Source organism: Procambarus clarkii, chromosome 8, assembly GCF_040958095.1.
Source record: "Procambarus clarkii isolate CNS0578487 chromosome 8, FALCON_Pclarkii_2.0, whole genome shotgun sequence".
Classification (NCBI taxonomy): Eukaryota; Metazoa; Arthropoda; class Malacostraca; order Decapoda; family Cambaridae; genus Procambarus; species Procambarus clarkii.
Genome location: NC_091157.1, coordinates 30,381,303 through 30,403,829, shown reverse-complemented (window position 1 = coordinate 30,403,829; position 22,527 = coordinate 30,381,303). Strand labels below are relative to the sequence as shown.

The following is a 22,527-nucleotide window of genomic DNA, read 5'->3' as shown; positions in this document are numbered from 1 at the left end:
TCACCAGGACCAGTTACACTACAAAGCAGCTATAGCTGTAACAGACCATGTAATGTCCTGCGGGTATTTGATAACAGGGGCCACCCTCTCCCCCAAAGAAGGCTGTGGTTCTCCCCCCGGAATATGAACCAGGTCAACTGATTCAACAATGACCCATGGAATGACCGCCAATTGTAACATTGGCCTCAGAGGGCATTACATTTTTGAAGACTCACTACGAAAAAAGGAATTAGAGATACGAGAGCTACACAAGAGAGAACGACTATGGGTACAACGGAGAAGAGATATTGGCACAACAAAATGAGGTAAAGTCCCATACAAAGATTTGGTTCCTTTGAAGATTCTCTGGTGCAAGTGTTACGACCTGGTTGGTCTATGTGATAAGCAGTATATAATACAAAAAAAATATTGTTATACAATTAGTATACAGTGCATATTTAGGCATTGGTTGGGTTAGGTGTTTAGGTTATGTTGGCGATTATTTGTATTTGTAGTACGTGGGTGAACCATTTACAGCATTGTGGTTCAAACAAAAGTCGTCAACGAATCGGTGTTAAAGATATGTTTGAACGTCATCAGTTGTGACCTACCTGATCAACCAGGCTGTGATACCAGATCAACCAAGCTGTGATTCGTACGTCAGACTGCGAGCAGCCGCGTCCAACGGGCTGGTTGACCAGTCCAGCCACCAGGAGGCCTGGTCGATGACCGGGCCGCGGTGATGCTAAGCCCCGGCAACACCTCAAGGCGAGACATTTAAAAACAGGTTTTTCATTCATAAACCTTGGGGGGGGGGGGGAGCGGGGGGGGTTAGGAGGTGTATGGAATGTACTTTAGCCTTTGTTTACGAGGACGAAGCTGTTACACTTTACTATAGATCGCGTGCAAACTTCTCAGTGCTTAGCTGGCGACCTCTATTAGAATTCTAAAGCTCTAACTTTCACTTCACGTACTTCTAATATAAGTAATAGCCAACAGCACCTTAACACCTAATCTAACCTACCCCCTAACTTTACATTGAAATTGAAATTATAATATTAACTCATGACAACCAATTGTTTACACAATGTTAAACCGGATGAATACATTTTGACCGGGAGCTAACGATGGGGGGGGGGGGGTATGGTTACCACTAATGAGCCTGGCCTGAGGACGGGGATGCTGGAAACGAGCATTTGACCTTTGTCGAAAAGAGAGGTTGGTTTACTACAGTTCAACCCATCCATGAATGGGCTAAGTTCATCCAGACCTGAAGTTTACCATTTGGAGGAGCTGCCCTTCCTAGGTACCTGCGTATGTATGTATATAGATGGAGAAAGAGACCCATAAAGGTTTATTACAAAGTCTGAAACCTTCCCGTTTATAAACATCCTGCCACCCGGTTTCTCTCTCCAGAGTTCTACCTTTCTCCCTGGGAACCCGAGTCAAAGGTATAACTAGTGATCAGAGTAATCTGGAGAAAGGTTTGGAGGAGCTCTGGGGCAGTCAAGTGACTGTCCAGAATCTAATAGGAAAAGCTGCCAAGAAACTGGCCTCTCCAGTGACATTTTGTACGGGAACACACATCCAGTCTATAGAGGAAGGTTCTACCCAAGTTACTCATTCCGACAACTTCAGGAAGCATCCGAAAAGAAGTTAACACGCTCTAGTCTTGGATGAAGGAAACCTTCGGTGAGCATCCGGCCTGGAACTCGCTTCCTTCGGAGCCTCCTTTGTTAGCATGGACAAAGGGAATATCCCCCAGTGACATTAGTAACTGCTTCATTCCCAGCAAAACAATAGACTTCTTGAGTAGTCTGGTGTCCCTGCTTTAAAACCTTTTATCCTGTGGTCATAGGAGCTCTGCTAATTATATAGTCTTCTCGCAATAATAAGGGACACTTAGCACTAACACCAAACCAGGTAAACTATGTTACGCAGTTCTGGAGACCCAGAAACGTTCACCTCTAACACTTCACAGGGCCTGCTACCTGACCACAATATCTGTTGATCTGTAGAAATGCTGCAGCGTTCCAGTTACCAATACCTTGTGCAAGATGCGGATAATGGCCACGTAGCTGCCAAGTGGTCAGCCTCCCGAAACTATGCCCGACGGTATATTCAGCTCGTTAGGTTTTGCCCCGACACTTTCCCCTCGTGCTATAACTTTCCTCTCGCAGGACAGTCTTCTAACCCCAGCTGAAGCATCACCCTCTTAGGTAATTTTTGTCTAATTGATTGGACTGGTGGGAGAGAAGAGACTAACAGAAGGGTGGATGGAGAGGGGAGGCAAGAGGATTGAAATGTACCCAAAAATGTTAGATTAACATTAACCATGTTACACTACCTACCACTAAATAGTCAAATTACTGGCCAAAGAATGGTTTACCACTCTTAAGTGGTTGATGCACAAATTACATTAGACTATACCTATTAGAAGATCACTGCTTCATGGTATAGCGAGTTAAATGATTAAAATTATTAAACACTTCACTTATTGTTCTTGTGGGAATATATACACTACATTATGACCACTGAGATTCAAGAGAAGTTTTTCCAAGTAACTTTAATCCCTCCATATCTGCAGTGCCGTTGTACGAGACCAATTTCTTGGGTCTGGTTGACCATTCCTGCAGTGCCGTTGTACTGATGTACGAGAGTGCATATCTGAAATTACAAATTATATTAAATACCTCAAAATAATAAAATTAACACATCTTCATGTAAAGTTTGAGAAATATCCCGCTAAACAATAGATCAGGTCAGACTTTGGTTGATCTAAAAAGCCGACTTACCACAATGGCAAAACCCAACCTCAGACTTGACTCATCCACAGGCCGTTCTCAACAACGGCCAAGTGGTCGTTAACCCGGGCAGCCAAACATGACCGTTCTCAACAACGGCCAAGTGGTCGTTAACCCGGGCAGCCAAACATGACCGTTCTTAACAACGGCCAAGTGGTCGTTAACCCGGGCAGCCAATCATGAACGTGAAGAACGCCCCACATATACCACACAGAGATCACACTAACGTGATGCATCAAATGAACAAATCCACAAGGGACGTGACGAGGATTCGAACCTGCGTCCGGGAGCATCCCAGACACTGCCTTAATCGACTGAGCTACGACAGGGTAAAAGGGTTGAAACCGAACTAATACTCAAGTTATTTGATCCTGTAGCCTCTCCAATCCCGTACCTCAGTCGATTAAGGCAGTGTCTGGGATGCTCCCGGACGCAGGTTCGAATCCTCGTCACGGCCCTTGTGGATTTGTTCATTTGTTCGCTTCACATAACTTGTCCTCAATCTATGCTCCTCCGTGCCTTGACCCACAACAGTTCATACATTTTAACACTAGACTTATTTAAAATAGTTTTTCATTTTCATTCATAGTTTTTCACGTGAACTATTATTATACATAGTTATTTATTACGCGAGGGAGACTGGTTGGAATACACTCGAGAGGTATAATGTCCAACAACTATCAGACCTATACACTATATAAATATACATTAATATTTACTTGTATTGGACAAAATATAGTGCTTAGTTACACAGGAGGTTAATGTTAATTATGGCGTCTCTGGTGTTGGCTGCAGCGTGGACGACACTGAGTCAGGATGGCTAGTTGCATTCACATAGGATTGTTGTAGGGGGGAGGGGGGGGGGAGGGTGACACTTGCTAAATTAAAAGTCTTTGGTCCAAATTTCAAAGCCTGAAGTCTGATAATTCACAAGAAACACCTTGTAACTGCCAGAATTTAACTATAAAAATTTGTAAATTTTTTCCACCTGCTTTTGGTCGAAGGTTCAATTTCACTATAAAGTTAACACGCCGCTGTTATGGAACAGTTAATCACGTAGCAGTCGTTTTAGAATTTAATTTTGTTTTAATAAGCTTCATGAAAAGTCTTGAGCAAGGTAAAAGTGTCTACTAATAGACAAAGGTATATTACACTATCATATTTACTAACAAGTAAACCAGAGCTAATTGAATTAAAATAAAGTTGTAATATTTTGTAGCCATAGTTAATTACAAAGTCAGCAAATATTGTTCTACCAACATAAAACAATGTGATAAAATAACTAAACATCTAGAGTAACTTGCCTGTAAGCCTGGCGCAGGTAACCTGATCTACAGCACTGTCCAGGTGACTAATTAGTAACACCAGTGAGGCGGGCGGTGAGCAACACCTCTCCCCACGACGGCCCGCGCCACACTGCCCGCCGCGCCTCTTGACTACCTTGGTCTGATGGGTCAACTACCTGTGACGTCATTCACCTCATCTCACATGAGGACGCCTCAAGTAACAAGTCACTTCAACAATATTAATATAGTTTATTTCTATTAATGTGAAGTATGAGCAAGTGTGAGTATGTATTAAGGGCACATACTTCACTACTGGACATTAAACCCACTACCACACCCACCTAGTAGCTTGGAGGCTCCATAACGCCTTCTGTAATTGTTATATTGGGGTCTAGGCCAGGGGCCAGGTACAGTAACCGGTTATGGTGTTCAGCCTCGAGTGTGTACTCACCTAATTGTGCTTGCGGGAGTTGAGCTCTAGCTCTTTGGTCCCGCCTCTCAACTGTCAATCAAATAATATACAAACCCAGTAGGTTCCTGAGCCTACTGGGCTCTATCATATCTTCACTTGAAGCTGTGTATGGAGTCAGCCTCCACCACATCACTTTCTAATGCATTCCATTTCACTACTACTCTTCACTGAAAAAATCTTTCAAACGTCTCTATGGCTCATTTGGGCACTCAATTTCCACCTGTGTCACCTACTGCGTGTGCTCTTGTGGTAAATAGTCTGTCTTTATGTACCCTATCAATTCCACTGAGAATCTTGTATGTGGTGATCATGTCCCCAATAACACTTCTGTCTCCCAGTGGCGTGAGGATTAATTCCCGTAGTCTCTACTCGTAGCTTCCTCATGACCCTCACGAGGCAGCTACTATTGACCCTCACGAGGCAGCTACTATTGACCCACACGAGGCAGCTACTATTGACCCACACGAGGCAGCTACTATTGACCCACACGAGGCAGCTACTATTGACCCACACGAGGCAGCTACTATTGACCCACACGAGGCAGCTACTATTGACCCACACGAGGCAGCTACTATTGACCCTCACGAGGCAGCTACTATTGACCCTCACGAGGCAGCTACTATTGACCCACACGAGGCAGCTACTATTGACCCTCACGAAGCAGCTACTATTGACCCATGTGAGGCAGATATTAACGCATACGAGGCAGCCACTGTTGACCCTTGGGAGACAGCTACTATTGACCCAAACGAGGTAGCTACTATTGACCCACAAGTGGCAGCTACTATTCACCCACAATAGGCAGCTACTATTCACCCATACGAGGCAGCTTCTATTGACCCACATGAGGCAGCTACTACTGACCCACGAGGCAGCTTCTCTTGACCCACACGAGACAGCTACTATTGACCCACATGAGGCAGCTACTACTGACCCACACGAGGCAGCTACTATTGACTCACACGAGGCAGCTTCTCTTGACCCACACGAGGCAGCTACATAAGAACATAAGAACAAAGGTAACTGCAGAAGGCCTATTGGCCCATACGAGGCAGCTCCTATCTATAACCACCCAATCCCACTCATATACTTGTCCAACCCGCGCTTGAAACAATCGAGGGACCCCACCTCCACCATGTTACGCGGCAATTGGGTCCACAAATCAACAACCCTGTTACTGAACCAGTATTTACCCAAGTCTTTCCTAAATCTAAACTTATCCAATTTATACCCATTGTTTCGTGTTCTGTCCTGTGTTGATACTTTTAATACCCTATTAATATCCCCCCGGTTATGTCCATTCATCCACTTGTAAACCTCTATCATGTCACCCCTAACTCTTCGCCTTTCCAGTGAATGCAACTTAAGCTTTGTTAATCTTTCTTCATATGAAAGATTTCTAATTTGGGGAATTAACTTAGTCATCCTATGTTGGACACGTTCAAGTGAATTTATATCCATTCTATAATACGGCGACCAAAACTGAACTGCATAATCTAAATGGGGCCTAACCAGAGCAAGATATAGCTTAAGAACCACACCAGGTGTCTTGTTACTAACGCTTCGATTAATAAATCCCAGTGTCCTATTCGCCTTATTACGAACATTCATGCATTGATCCTTTTGTTTTAAATTCTTACTAATCATAACTCCCAGATCCCTTTCGCAATCCGACTTCGCAATCTCAACACCATCTAGCTCGTATCTTGTAACTCTATCATCATTACCTAGCCTCAGAACTTTACATTTATCAGCATTAAACTGCATTTGCCAATCCTTTGATCATTTCAAAACCCTATCTAGATCAACTTGAAGTGATAGTGAGTCCTCCGAATTAATTTCCCTACCGATTTTCGTATCATCGGCAAATTTGCAAATGTTGCTACTCAAACCTGAATCTATATCATTTATATATATTATAAATATATATTATTATAATATATATAAATTTATATATATTATATTGGAGTCTTCATTGACCTAAGAAAAGCCTTTGATACTGTTAATCACAACTACCTCTTACTTAAACTCCAGCATTATGGAATCCGAGGCCTTGCCCTTGACTACATCCGATCCTATCTTAGTGACAGACACCAATATGTAACCATCAATGAACATAAGAACATAAGAACAAAGGTAACTGCAGAAGGCCTATTGGCCCATACGAGGCAGCTTCTATTCTATCACCACCCAATCCCACTCATATACTTGTCCAACCCGTGCTTGAAACAATCGAGGGACCCCACCTCCACAATGTTACGCGGCAATTGGTTCCACAAATCAACAACCCTGTTACTGAACCAGTATTTACCCAAGTCTTTCCTAAATCTAAACTTATCCAATTTATACCCATTGTTTCGTGTTCTGTCCTGTGTTGATACTTTTAATACCCTATTAATATCCCCCCGGTTATGTCCATTCATCCACTTGTAAACCTCTATCATGTCACCCCTAACTCTTCGCCTTTCCAGTGAATGCAACTTAAGCTTTGTTAATCTTTCTTCATATGAAAGATTTCTAATTTGGGGAATTAACTTAGTCATCCTACGCTGGACACGTTCAAGTGAATTTATATCCATTCTATAATATGGCGACCAAAACTGAACTGCATAATCTAAATGGGGCCTAACTAGAGCAAGATATAGCTTGAGAACCACACCAGGTGTCTTGTTACTAACGCTGCGATTAATAAATCCAAGTGTCCGATTTGCCTTATTACGAACATTTATGCATTGATCCTTTTGTTTTAAATTCTTACTAATCATAACTCCCAGATCCCTTTCGCAATCCGACTTCGCAATCACAACACCATCTAGCTCGTATCTTGTAACTCTATCATCATTACCTAACCTCAGAACTTTACATTTATCAGCATTAAACTGCATCTGCCAATCCTTTGACCATTTCAAAACCCTATCTAGATCAACTTGAAGTGATAGTGAGTCCTCCTCCGAATTAATTTCCCTACCGATTTTCGTATCATCGGCAAATTTGCAAATGTTGCTACTCAAACCTGAATCTAAATCATTTATATATATTATAAACAACAGAGGTCCCAGGACAGAGCCTTGAGGCACTCCACTTACAACATTTTCCCACTCTGACTTGATTCCATTTATACTAACTCTCTGTTTCCTTTGGTATAGCCATGCCCTAATCCAGCTTAATATAGCACCCTTAATACCATGAGACTCTATCTTTTTAATCAGTCTTTCATGTGGCACTGTATCAAAAGCTTTGCTAAAGTCAAGGTATACAACATCGCAATCCTTACCACTATCAACTGCCTCAACAATGCTAGAATAAAAAGATAACAAATTTGTTAAACATGAACGGCCATTTATAAAACCATGTTGCGACTCAATTATTAATTTATGTTTTTCAAGATGAAGACGAATTTTATTTGCTATTATAGATTCGAGTAACTTTCCCACAATAGACGTTAGGCTAATTGGTCGATAGTTAGACGCAAGTGATCTATCTCCTTTCTTAAAAACTGGTATCACATTAGCAACTTTCCAAAACTCTGGCACTCTGCCTGACTCTAATGATTTATTAAATATGGTTGACAGTGGGTCACAAAGCTCCTCTTTGCATTCTTTAAGCACCCTGGCAAACACTTCATCCGGCCCTGGGGATTTGTTTGGTTTGAGTTTTACTATTTGTTTAAGAACATCCTCTCTGGTAACTGTTAAACTCGTCAACCTGTCCTCGTCCCCACCCACATAGACTTGTTCGGCTGAAGGCATATTGTTAAGTTCCTCTTTAGTAAATACAGATACAAAATATTTATTAAAAATACTACTCATCTCTTCATCACTATCTGTTATTTGACCTGTCTCAGTTTTTAATGGACCTATCCTTTCCCTAGTCTTAGTACGATATAACTGAAAAAACCCTTTAGGATTTGTCTTTGCTTGCCCTGCTATGCGAACTTCATAGTTTCTTTTTGCTTTCCTTATCTCTTTTTTAACATTTCTAACCAGTTGTACCAATTCCTGTTCTAAAGTGACCTCCCCATTTTTAATCCTTTTGTACCAAGCTCTCTTTTTACCTATAAGGTTCTTCAAATTCTTTGTTATCCACTTTGGGTCATTAGTATTCGATCTATTCAATTTGTACGGTATACTACGTTCCTGTGCTTTGTTTAGAATATTCTTAAATAAGTTATATATTGAATCCACATCGAAATCCCCATTTAAGTCACCTATCGCTGGGTTCATGTCTCGCTCCAAGACCGGCCCACACCCCATACCCAAGACTTTCCAATCAATTTGACCCAAAAAATTTCTTAGGCTATTAAAATCAGCTTTACGAAAATCTGGCACTTTAACAGAATTTTCTCCTACTGGTCTATTCCATTCTATGCTAAATCTGATTTCTTTGTGATCACTGCTCCCTAGCTCACTCCCTATTTCGATGTCATTAATTTGCGTTTCCCTGTTAGTTAACACTAAATCTAAAATATTATTTTCCCGTGTTGGTTCCTTAATGTGTTGCGTAAGAAAGCAATCGTCAATTAATTCTAGAAAATCTTCTGCTTCACTATTCCCTGTTTTGTTCAACCAGTTTATTCCGCTAAAATTAAAGTCACCCATGACATAAATACTGTTAGATCTAGATGCTCTAGATATTTCATCCCATAGATGCTTTGCTTCCATTCTGTCTAAATTTGGTGGCCTATATATTACTCCTATTATAATATTATTAGCTTTTTCGTTTAATTCAATCCAAATAGTTTCTGTGTGTGGCTCTGTTTTGATTCCCTCTTTGAGACTACATTTCAAATTGTCCCTAACATATATGGCTACTCCACCTCCTCGTCTAATATATCTATCTGTGTGAAATAGTTTAAATCCATATATTTGATATTCAGCTAATAGTTCTCTATTTTCTACATTCATCCACGTTTCGGTAAGTGCAATAATATCTATTTTTTCTGTGCAGACAAGAGCATTTAATTCGTTAATTTTATTTCTTAGACTTCTACTGTTAGTGTAATATACCCTAAGTGAATTGTTATTTTGCGGACCTTCTCTTTCCCTGGTCGTTTTGCCAATTCCTTTCTCCCACAAACACATACTTTTATTACCTCCTTCCTCCAAATCAATTCCCATACCTCTATCTACTAACAGTTTAAACCCAAACAAACACCTCTAACCACTTCTTCTAACGAGTTCGCAACAGCAACAACCCCAGCTCTCGATAGATGCACCCCATCACGAGCATACATTTCATTTCTTCCATAGAAGTGTTCCCAGTTGTCTATGAAAGATATTGCATTTGATTTGCAATATCTTTCCAGCCGGCAATTGACACCAAGTGCCCTCGATATCCATTCATTTCCCACTCCCTTTCTTGGAAGAATGCCACATATGATCGGGATTCCTCCCTTGCTCCTAACTAACTCTATGGCTGTTTTATACCTCTGAATCAGTTCCTCACTCCTAACTCGACCAACATCATTTCCTCCCACGCTAATGCAAATAATGGGATTGTTCCCATTACCAGCCATAATATCATTCATGTTGTTTATAATATCACCAATGCCAGCTCCGGGATAGCAAACCCTTAACCTGTTCCCCCTATCTCTAGCACAAAACGTTCTATCCAAATACCTTATCTGGGAATCTCCCACAACTAATGTTTGCTTAGGTACTTCCTTTACCCTCTGAGGGGCCTGCGCTTCCTTTCTCTTCGTTGCTTTCCCTTTTGCGCGATCCACAGTCTCTCCACAGCACTCGTCCTCCAAAACGTCAAATGAATTAGAGGTTGCTATGGCGTTTGAAGGCGGCTTTATCAAAGTCTTCTATTAGCTACTATTGACCCACACTATTGCTACTATTATTGTAGCATTATTAGACTAGCATTATTAGCATTATTATTAGACCCACACTATTGCTACTATTATTGTAGCATTATTATTGTAGCATCTTCTATTAGCTACTATTGACCCACACTATTGCCACACTATTGCTACTATTATAAAGCTACTATTGACCCACACGAGGCAGCTACTATTGACCCACACGATGCAGCTACTATTGACCCACAGGAGGCAGCTACTATTGACCCACAGGAGGCAGCTACTATTGACCCACACGAGGCAGCTACTATTGATCGACACGAGGGAGCTACTATTGACCCACACGAGACAGCTACTATTGACCCACGTGAGGCAGCTACTATTACATAAGAACATAAGAACAAAGGCAACTGCAGAAGGCCTATTGGCCCATACGAGGCAGCTACTATTTATAACCACCCAATCCCACTCATATACATGTCCAACCCATGCTTGAAACAATCGAGGGACCCCACCTCCACAATGTTACGCGGCAATTGGTTCATAAGAACATAAGAACAAAGGTAACTGCAGAAGGCCTATTGGCCCATACGAGGCAGCTCCTATTCTATAACCACCCAGTCCCACTCATATACTTGTCCAACCCGCGCTTGAAACAATCGAGGGACCCCACCTCCACCACGTTACGCGGCAATTGGTTCCACAAATCTATCGCTGGGTTCATGCGAGACATGAACCCAGCGATAGGTGACTTAAATGGGGATTTCGATGTGGATTCAATATATAACTTATTTAAGAATATTCTAAACAAAGCACAGGAACGTAGTATACCATACAAATTGAATAGATCGTATACTAATGACCCAAAGTGGATAACAAAGAATTTGAAGAACCTTATAGGTAAAAAGAGAGCTTGGTACAAAAGGATTAAAAATGGGGAGGTCACTTTAGAACAGGAATTCGTACAACTGGTTAGAAATGTTAAAAAAGAGATAAGGAAAGCAAAAAGAAACTATGAAGTTCGCATAGCAGGGCAAGCAAAGACAAATCCTAAAGGGTTTTTTCAGTTATATCGTACTAAGACTAGGGAAAGGATAGGTCCATTAAAAACTGAGACAGGTCAAATAACAGATAGTGATGAAGAGATGAGTAGTATTTTTAATAAATATTTTGTATCTGTGTTTACTAAAGAGGAACTTAACAATATGCCTTCAGCCGAACAAGTCTATGTGGGTGGGGACGAGGACAGGTTGACGAGTTTAGCAGTTACCAGGGAGGATGTTCTTAAACAAATAGTAAAACTCAAACCAAACAAATCCCCAGGGCCGGATGAAGTGTTTGCTAGGGTGCTTAAAGAATGCAAAGAGGAGCTTTGTGACCCACTGTCAACCATATTTAATAAATCAATAGAGTCAGGCAGAGTGCCAGAGTTTTGGAAAGTTGCTAATGTGATACCAGTTTTTAAGAAAGGAGATAGATCACTTGCGTCTAACTATCGACCAATTAGCCTAACGTCTATTGTGGGAAAGTTACTCGAATCTATAATAGCAAATAAAATTCGTCTTCATCTTGAAAAACATAAATTAATAATTGAGTCGCAACATGGTTTTATAAATGGCCGTTCATGTTTAACAAATTTGTTATCTTTTTATTCAAGCATTGTTGAGGCAGTTGATAGTGGTAAGGATTGCGATGTTGTATACCTTGACTTTAGCAAAGCTTTTGATACAGTGCCACATGAAAGACTGATTAAAAAAATAGAGTCTCATGGTATTGGGGGTGCTATATTAAGCTGGATTAGGGCATGGCTATACCAAAGGAAACAGAGAGTTAGTATAAATGGAATCAAGTCAGAGTGGGAAAATGTTGTAAGTGGAGTGCCTCAAGGCTCTGTCCTGGGACCTCTGTTGTTTATAATATATATAAATGATTTAGATTCAGGTTTGAGTAGCAACATTTGCAAATTTGCCGATGATACGAAAATCGGTAGGGAAATTAATTCGGAGGAGGACTCACTATCACTTCAAGTTGATCTAGATAGGGTTTTGAAATGGTCAAAGGATTGGCAGATGCAGTTTAATGCTGATAAATGTAAAGTTCTGAGGTTAGGTAATGATGATAGAGTTACAAGATACGAGCTAGATGGTGTTGTGATTGCGAAGTCGGATTGCGAAAGGGATCTGGGAGTTATGATTAGTAAGAATTTAAAACAAAAGGATCAATGCATAAATGTTCGTAATAAGGCAAATCGGACACTTGGATTTATTAATCGCAGCGTTAGTAACAAGACACCTGGTGTGGTTCTCAAGCTATATCTTGCTCTAGTTAGGCCCCATTTAGATTATGCAGTTCAGTTTTGGTCGCCATATTATAGAATGGATATAAATTCACTTGAACGTGTCCAGCGTAGGATGACTAAGTTAATTCCCCAAATTAGAAATCTTTCATATGAAGAAAGATTAACAAAGCTTAAGTTGCATTCACTGGAAAGGCGAAGAGTTAGGGGTGACATGATAGAGGTTTACAAGTGGATGAATGGACATAACCGGGGGGATATTAATAGGGTATTAAAAGTATCAACACAGGACAGAACACGAAACAATGGATATAAATTGGATAAGTTTAGATTTAGGAAAGACTTGGGTAAATACTGGTTCAGTAACAGGGTTGTTGATTTGTGGAACCAATTGCCGCGTAACATTGTGGAGGTGGGGTCCCTCGATTGTTTCAAGCACGGGTTGGACAAGTATATGAGTGGGATTGGGTGGTTATAGAATAGGAGCTGCCTCGTATGGGCCAATAGGCCTTCTGCAGTTACCTTTGTTCTTATGTTCTTATGTTCTTATGTACAACCCTGTTACTGAACCAGTATTTACCCAAGTCTTTCCTAAATCTAAACTTATCCAATTTATACCCATTGTTTCGTGTTCTGTCCTGTGTTGATACTTTTAATACCCTATTAATATCCCCCTTGTTATGTCCATTCACCCACTTGTAAACCTCTATCATGTCGCCCCTAACTCTTCGCCTTTCCAGTGAATGCAACTTAAGCTTTGTTAATCTTTCTTCATATGAAAGATTTCTAATTTGGGGAATTAACTTAGTCATCCTACGCTGGACACGTTCAAGTGAATTTATATCCATTCTATAATATGGCGACCAAAACTGAACTGCATAATCTAAATGGGGCCTAACTAGAGCAAGATATAGCTTGAGAACCACACCAGGTGTCTTGTTACTAACGCTGCGATTAATAAATCCAAGTGTCCGATTTGCCTTATTACGAACATTTATGCATTGATCCTTTTGTTTTAAATTCTTACTAATCATAACTCCCAGATCCCTTTCGCAATCCGACTTCGCAATCTCAACACCATCTAGCTCGTATCTTGTAACTCTATCATCATTACCTAACCTCAGAACTTTACATTTATCAGCATTAAACTGCATCTGCCAATCCTTTGACCATTTCAAAACCCTATCTAGATCAACTTGAAGTGATAGTGAGTCCTCCGAATTAATTTCCCTACCGATTTTCGTATCATCGGCAAATTTGCAAATGTTGCTACTCAAACCTGAATCTAAATCATTTATATATATTATAAACAACAGAGGTCCCAGGACAGAGCCTTGAGGCACTCCACTTACAACATTTTCCCACTCTGACTTGATTCCATTTATACTAACTCTCTGTTTCCTTTGGTATAGCCATGCCCTAATCCAGCTTAATATAGCACCCCCAATACCATGAGACTCCATCTTTTTAATCAGTCTTTCATGTGGCACTGTATCAAAAGCTTTGCTAAAGTCAAGGTACACAACATCGCAATCCTTACCACTATCAACTGCCTCAACAATGCCAGAATAAAAAGATAACAAATTTGTCAAACATGAACGGCCATTTATAAAACCATGTTGCGACTCAATTATTAATTTATGTTTTTCAAGATGAAGACGAATTTTATTTGCTATTATGGATTCGAGTAACTTTCCCACAATAGACGTTAGGCTAATTGGTCGATAGTTAGACGCAAGTGATCTATCTCCTTTCTTAAAAACTGGTATCACATTAGCAACTTTCCAAAACTCTGGCACTCTGCCTGACTCTAATGATTTATTAAATATGGTTGACAGTGGGTCACAAAGCTCCTCTTTGCATTCTTTAAGCACCCTGGCAAACACTTCATCCGGCCCTGGGGATTTGTTTGGTTTGAGTTTTACTATTTGTTTAAGAACATCCTCTCTGGTAACTGTTAAACTCGTCAACCTGTCCTCGTCCCCACCCACATAGACTTGTTCGGCTGAAGGCATATTGTTAAGTTCCTCTTTAGTAAATACAGATACAAAATATTTATTAAAAATACTACTCATCTCTTCATCACTATCTGTTATTTGACCTGTCTCAGTTTTTAATGGACCTATCCTTTCCCTAGTCTTAGTACGATATAACTGAAAAAACCCTTTAGGATTTGTCTTTGCTTGCCCTGCTATGCGAACTTCATAGTTTCTTTTTGCTTTCCTTATCTCTTTTTTAACATTTCTAACCAGTTGTACGAATTCCTGTTCTAAAGTGACCTCCCCATTTTTAATCCTTTTGTACCAAGCTCTCTTTTTACCTATAAGGTTCTTCAAATTCTTTGTTATCCACTTTGGGTCATTAGTATTCGATCTATTCAATTTGTATGGTATACTACGTTCCTGTGCTTTGTTTAGAATATTCTTAAATAAGTTATACATTGAATCCACATCGAAATCCCCATTTAAGTCACCTATCGCTGGGTTCATGTCTCGCTCCAAGACCGGCCCCCACCCCATACCCAAGACTTTCCAATCAATTTGACCCAGAAAATTTCTTAGGCTATTAAAATCAGCTTTTCGAAAATCTGGCACTTTAACAGAATTTTCTCCTACTGGTCTATTCCATTCTATGCTAAATCTGATTTCTTTGTGATCACTGCTCCCTAGCTCACTCCCTATTTCGATGTCATTAATTTGCATTTCCCTGTTAGTTAACACTAAATCTAAAATATTATTTTCCCGTGTTGGTTCCTTAATGTGTTGCGTAAGAAAGCAATCGTCAATTAATTATAGAAAATCTTCTGCTTCACTGTTCCCTGTTTTGTTCAACCAGTTTATTCCGCTAAAATTAAAGTCACCCATGACATAAATACTGTTAGATCTAGATGCTCTAGATATTTCATCCCATAGATGCTTTGCTTCCATTCTGTCTAAATTTGGTGGCCTATATATTACTCCTATTATAATATTATTAGCTTTTTCGTTTAATTCAATCCAAATAGTTTCTGTGTGTGGCTCTGTTTTGATTCCCTCTTTGAGACTACATTTCAAATTGTCCCTAACATATATGGCTACTCCACCTCCTCGTCTAATATATCTATCTGAGTGAAATAGTTTAAATCCATATATTTGATATTCAGCTAATAGTTCTCTATTTTCTACATTCATCCACGTTTCGGTAAGTGCAATAATATCTATTTTTTCTGTGCAGACAAGAGCATTTAATTCGTTAATTTTATTTCTTAGACTTCTGCTGTTAGTGTAATATACCCTAAGTGAATTGTTATTTTGCGGACCTTCTCTTTCCCTGGTCGTTTTGCCAATTCCTTTCTCCCACAAACACATACTTTTATTACCTCCTTCCTCCAAATCAATTCCCATACCTCTATCTACTAACAGTTTAAACCCAAACAAACACCTCTAACCACTACTTCCAACGAGTTCGCAACAGCAACAACCCCAGCTCTCGATAGATGCACCCCATCACGAGCATACATTTCATTTTTTCCATAGAAGTGTTCCCAGTTGTCTATGAAAGATATTGCATTTGATTTGCAATATCTTTCCAGCCGGCAATTGACACCAAGTGCCCTCGATATCCATTCATTTCCCACTCCCTTTCTTGGAAGAATGCCACATATGATCGGGATTCCTCCCTTGCTCCTAACTAACTCTATGGCTGTACTATACCTCTGAATCAGTTCCTCACTCCTAACTCGACCAACATCATTTCCTCCCACGCTAATGCAAATAATGGGATTGTTCCCATTACCAGCCATAATATCATTCATGTTGTTTATAATATCACCAATGCCAGCTCCGGGATAGCAAACCCTTAACCTGTTCCCCCTATCTCTAGCACAAAACGTTCTATCCAAATACCTTATCTGGGAATCTCCCACAACTAATGTTTGCTTAGGTACTTCCTTTACCCTCTGAGGGGCCTGCGCTTCCTTTCTCTTCGTTGCTTTCCCTTTTGCGCGATCCACAGTCTCTCCACAGCACTCGTCCTCCAAAACGTCAAATGAATTAGAGGTTGCTATGGCGTTTGAAGGCGGCTTTATCAAAGTCTTCTATTAGCTACTATTGACCCACACTATTGCTACTATTATTGTAGCATTATTAGACTAGCATTATTAGCATTATTATTAGACCCACACTATTGCTACTATTATTGTAGCATTATTATTGTAGCATCTTCTATTAGCTACTATTGACCCACACTATTGCCACACTATTGCTACTATTATAAAGCTACTATTGACCCACACGAGGCAGCTACTATTGACCCACACGATGCAGCTACTATTGACCCACAGGAGGCAGCTACTATTGACCCACAGGAGGCAGCTACTATTGACCCACACGAGGCAGCTACTATTGATCGACACGAGGGAGCTACTATTGACCCACACGAGACAGCTACTATTGACCCACGTGAGGCAGCTACTATTACATAAGAACATAAGAACAAAGGCAACTGCAGAAGGCCTATTGGCCCATACGAGGCAGCTACTATTTATAACCACCCAATCCCACTCATATACATGTCCAACCCATGCTTGAAACAATCGAGGGACCCCACCTCCACAATGTTACGCGGCAATTGGTTCATAAGAACATAAGAACAAAGGTAACTGCAGAAGGCCTATTGGCCCATACGAGGCAGCTCCTATTCTATAACCACCCAGTCCCACTCATATACTTGTCCAACCCGCGCTTGAAACAATCGAGGGACCCCACCTCCACCACGTTACGCGGCAATTGGTTCCACAAATCTATCGCTGGGTTCATGCGAGACATGAACCCAGCGATAGGTGACTTAAATGGGGATTTCGATGTGGATTCAATATATAACTTATTTAAGAATATTCTAAACAAAGCACAGGAACGTAGTATACCATACAAATTGAATAGATCGTATACTAATGACCCAAAGTGGATAACAAAGAATTTGAAGAACCTTATAGGTAAAAAGAGAGCTTGGTACAAAAGGATTAAAAATGGGGAGGTCACTTTAGAACAGGAATTCGTACAACTGGTTAGAAATGTTAAAAAAGAGATAAGGAAAGCAAAAAGAAACTATGAAGTTCGCATAGCAGGGCAAGCAAAGACAAATCCTAAAGGGTTTTTTCAGTTATATCGTACTAAGACTAGGGAAAGGATAGGTCCATTAAAAACTGAGACAGGTCAAATAACAGATAGTGATGAAGAGATGAGTAGTATTTTTAATAAATATTTTGTATCTGTGTTTACTAAAGAGGAACTTAACAATATGCCTTCAGCCGAACAAGTCTATGTGGGTGGGGACGAGGACAGGTTGACGAGTTTAGCAGTTACCAGGGAGGATGTTCTTAAACAAATAGTAAAACTCAAACCAAACAAATCCCCAGGGCCGGATGAAGTGTTTGCTAGGGTGCTTAAAGAATGCAAAGAGGAGCTTTGTGACCCACTGTCAACCATATTTAATAAATCAATAGAGTCAGGCAGAGTGCCAGAGTTTTGGAAAGTTGCTAATGTGATACCAGTTTTTAAGAAAGGAGATAGATCACTTGCGTCTAACTATCGACCAATTAGCCTAACGTCTATTGTGGGAAAGTTACTCGAATCTATAATAGCAAATAAAATTCGTCTTCATCTTGAAAAACATAAATTAATAATTGAGTCGCAACATGGTTTTATAAATGGCCGTTCATGTTTAACAAATTTGTTATCTTTTTATTCAAGCATTGTTGAGGCAGTTGATAGTGGTAAGGATTGCGATGTTGTATACCTTGACTTTAGCAAAGCTTTTGATACAGTGCCACATGAAAGACTGATTAAAAAAATAGAGTCTCATGGTATTGGGGGTGCTATATTAAGCTGGATTAGGGCATGGCTATACCAAAGGAAACAGAGAGTTAGTATAAATGGAATCAAGTCAGAGTGGGAAAATGTTGTAAGTGGAGTGCCTCAAGGCTCTGTCCTGGGACCTCTGTTGTTTATAATATATATAAATGATTTAGATTCAGGTTTGAGTAGCAACATTTGCAAATTTGCCGATGATACGAAAATCGGTAGGGAAATTAATTCGGAGGAGGACTCACTATCACTTCAAGTTGATCTAGATAGGGTTTTGAAATGGTCAAAGGATTGGCAGATGCAGTTTAATGCTGATAAATGTAAAGTTCTGAGGTTAGGTAATGATGATAGAGTTACAAGATACGAGCTAGATGGTGTTGTGATTGCGAAGTCGGATTGCGAAAGGGATCTGGGAGTTATGATTAGTAAGAATTTAAAACAAAAGGATCAATGCATAAATGTTCGTAATAAGGCAAATCGGACACTTGGATTTATTAATCGCAGCGTTAGTAACAAGACACCTGGTGTGGTTCTCAAGCTATATCTTGCTCTAGTTAGGCCCCATTTAGATTATGCAGTTCAGTTTTGGTCGCCATATTATAGAATGGATATAAATTCACTTGAACGTGTCCAGCGTAGGATGACTAAGTTAATTCCCCAAATTAGAAATCTTTCATATGAAGAAAGATTAACAAAGCTTAAGTTGCATTCACTGGAAAGGCGAAGAGTTAGGGGTGACATGATAGAGGTTTACAAGTGGATGAATGGACATAACCGGGGGGATATTAATAGGGTATTAAAAGTATCAACACAGGACAGAACACGAAACAATGGATATAAATTGGATAAGTTTAGATTTAGGAAAGACTTGGGTAAATACTGGTTCAGTAACAGGGTTGTTGATTTGTGGAACCAATTGCCGCGTAACATTGTGGAGGTGGGGTCCCTCGATTGTTTCAAGCACGGGTTGGACAAGTATATGAGTGGGATTGGGTGGTTATAGAATAGGAGCTGCCTCGTATGGGCCAATAGGCCTTCTGCAGTTACCTTTGTTCTTATGTTCTTATGTTCTTATGTACAACCCTGTTACTGAACCAGTATTTACCCAAGTCTTTCCTAAATCTAAACTTATCCAATTTATACCCATTGTTTCGTGTTCTGTCCTGTGTTGATACTTTTAATACCCTATTAATATCCCCCTTGTTATGTCCATTCACCCACTTGTAAACCTCTATCATGTCGCCCCTAACTCTTCGCCTTTCCAGTGAATGCAACTTAAGCTTTGTTAATCTTTCTTCATATGAAAGATTTCTAATTTGGGGAATTAACTTAGTCATCCTACGCTGGACACGTTCAAGTGAATTTATATCCATTCTATAATATGGCGACCAAAACTGAACTGCATAATCTAAATGGGGCCTAACTAGAGCAAGATATAGCTTGAGAACCACACCAGGTGTCTTGTTACTAACGCTGCGATTAATAAATCCAAGTGTCCGATTTGCCTTATTACGAACATTTATGCATTGATCCTTTTGTTTTAAATTCTTACTAATCATAACTCCCAGATCCCTTTCGCAATCCGACTTCGCAATCTCAACACCATCTAGCTCGTATCTTGTAACTCTATCATCATTACCTAACCTCAGAACTTTACATTTATCAGCATTAAACTGCATCTGCCAATCCTTTGACCATTTCAAAACCCTATCTAGATCAACTTGAAGTGATAGTGAGTCCTCCGAATTAATTTCCCTACCGATTTTCGTATCATCGGCAAATTTGCAAATGTTGCTACTCAAACCTGAATCTAAATCATTTATATATATTATAAACAACAGAGGTCCCAGGACAGAGCCTTGAGGCACTCCACTTACAACATTTTCCCACTCTGACTTGATTCCATTTATACTAACTCTCTGTTTCCTTTGGTATAGCCATGCCCTAATCCAGCTTAATATAGCACCCCCAATACCATGAGACTCCATCTTTTTAATCAGTCTTTCATGTGGCACTGTATCAAAAGCTTTGCTAAAGTCAAGGTACACAACATCGCAATCCTTACCACTATCAACTGCCTCAACAATGCCAGAATAAAAAGATAACAAATTTGTCAAACATGAACGGCCATTTATAAAACCATGTTGCGACTCAATTATTAATTTATGTTTTTCAAGATGAAGACGAATTTTATTTGCTATTATGGATTCGAGTAACTTTCCCACAATAGACGTTAGGCTAATTGGTCGATAGTTAGACGCAAGTGATCTATCTCCTTTCTTAAAAACTGGTATCACATTAGCAACTTTCCAAAACTCTGGCACTCTGCCTGACTCTATTGATTTATTAAATATGGTTGACAGTGGCTCGGAAAGCTCCTCTTTGCATTCTTTAAGCACCCTGGCAAACACTTCATCCGGCCCTGGGGATTTGTTTGGTTTGAGTTTTACTATTTGTTTAATTACATCCTCCCTGGTAACTGTTAAACTAGTCAACCTGTCCTCGTCCCCACCCACATAGACTTATTCGGCTGAAGGCATATTGTTAAGTTCCTCTTTAGTAAATACAGATACAAAATATTTATTAAAAATACTACTCATCTCTTCATCACTATCTGTTATTTGACCAGTCTCAGTTTTTAATGGACCTATCCTTTCCCTAGTCTTAGTACGAAATAACTGAAAAAACCCTTTAGGATTTGTCTTTGCTTGCCCTGCTATGCGAACTTCATAGTTTCTTTTTGCTTTCCTTATCTCTTTTTTAACATTTCTAACCAGTTGTACGAATTCCTGTTCTAAAGTGACCTCCCCATTTTTAATCCTTTTGTACCAAGCTCTCTTTTTACCTATAAGGTTCTTCAAATTCTTTGTTATCCACTTTGGGTCATTAGTATTCGATCTATTCAATTTGTATGGTATACTACGTTCCTGTGCTTTGTTTAGAATATTCTTAAATAAGTTATACATTGAATCCACATCGAAATCCCCATTTAAGTCACCTATCGCTGGGTTCATGTCTCGCTCCAAGACCGGCCCCCACCCCATACCCAAGACTTTCCAATCAATTTGACCCAGAAAATTTCTTAGGCTATTAAAATCAGCTTTTCGAAAATCTGGCACTTTAACAGAATTTTCTCCTACTGGTCTATTCCATTCTATGCTAAATCTGATTTCTTTGTGATCACTGCTCCCTAGCTCACTCCCTATTTCGATGTCATTAATTTGCATTTCCCTGTTAGTTAACACTAAATCTAAAATATTATTTTCCCGTGTTGGTTCCTTAATGTGTTGCGTAAGAAAGCAATCGTCAATTAATTATAGAAAATCTTCTGCTTCACTGTTCCCTGTTTTGTTCAACCAGTTTATTCCGCTAAAATTAAAGTCACCCATGACATAAATACTGTTAGATCTAGATGCTCTAGATATTTCATCCCATAGGTGCTTTGCTTCCATTCTGTCTAAATTTGGTGGCCTATATATTACTCCTATTATAATATTATTTGCTTTTTCGTTTAATTCAATCCAAATAGTTTCTGTGTGTGGCTCTGTTTTGATTCCCTCTTTGAGACTACATTTCAAATTGTCCCTAACATATATGGCTACTCCACCTCCTCGTCTAATATATCTATCTGAGTGAAATAGTTTAAATCCATATATTTGATATTCAGCTAATAGTTCTCTATTTTCTACATTCATCCACGTTTCGGTAAGTGCAATAATATCTATTTTTTCTGTGCAGACAAGAGCATTTAATTCGTTAATTTTATTTCTTAGACTTCTGCTGTTAGTGTAATATACCCTAAGTGAATTGTTATTTTGCGGACCTTCTCTTTCCCTGATCGTTTTTCCAATTCCTTTCTCCCACAAACACATACTTTTATTACCTCCTTCCTCCAAATCAATTCCCATACCTCTATCTACTAACAGTTTAAACCCAAACAAACACCTCTAACCACTACTTCCAACGAGTTCGCAACAGCAACAACCCCAGCTCTCGATAGATGCACCCCATCACGAGCATACATTTCATTTTTTCCATAGA

At 39.7% G+C, this 22,527-nt stretch overlaps 1 long non-coding RNA gene across 1 annotated transcript; it reads right to left on the bottom strand.

Moving 5' to 3' along the window:
- Positions 1-2,473: 2,473 nt before the first annotated feature.
- Positions 2,474-4,219, bottom strand: LOC138358995 (uncharacterized). Its single transcript, XR_011225688.1, has 2 exons — positions 4,088-4,219; positions 2,474-2,646 (listed from the first exon to the last, which is right to left on the bottom strand). It is a non-coding gene; the product is annotated as an uncharacterized lncRNA (long non-coding RNA).
- Between the last annotated feature and the right edge of the window lie 18,308 nt (positions 4,220-22,527).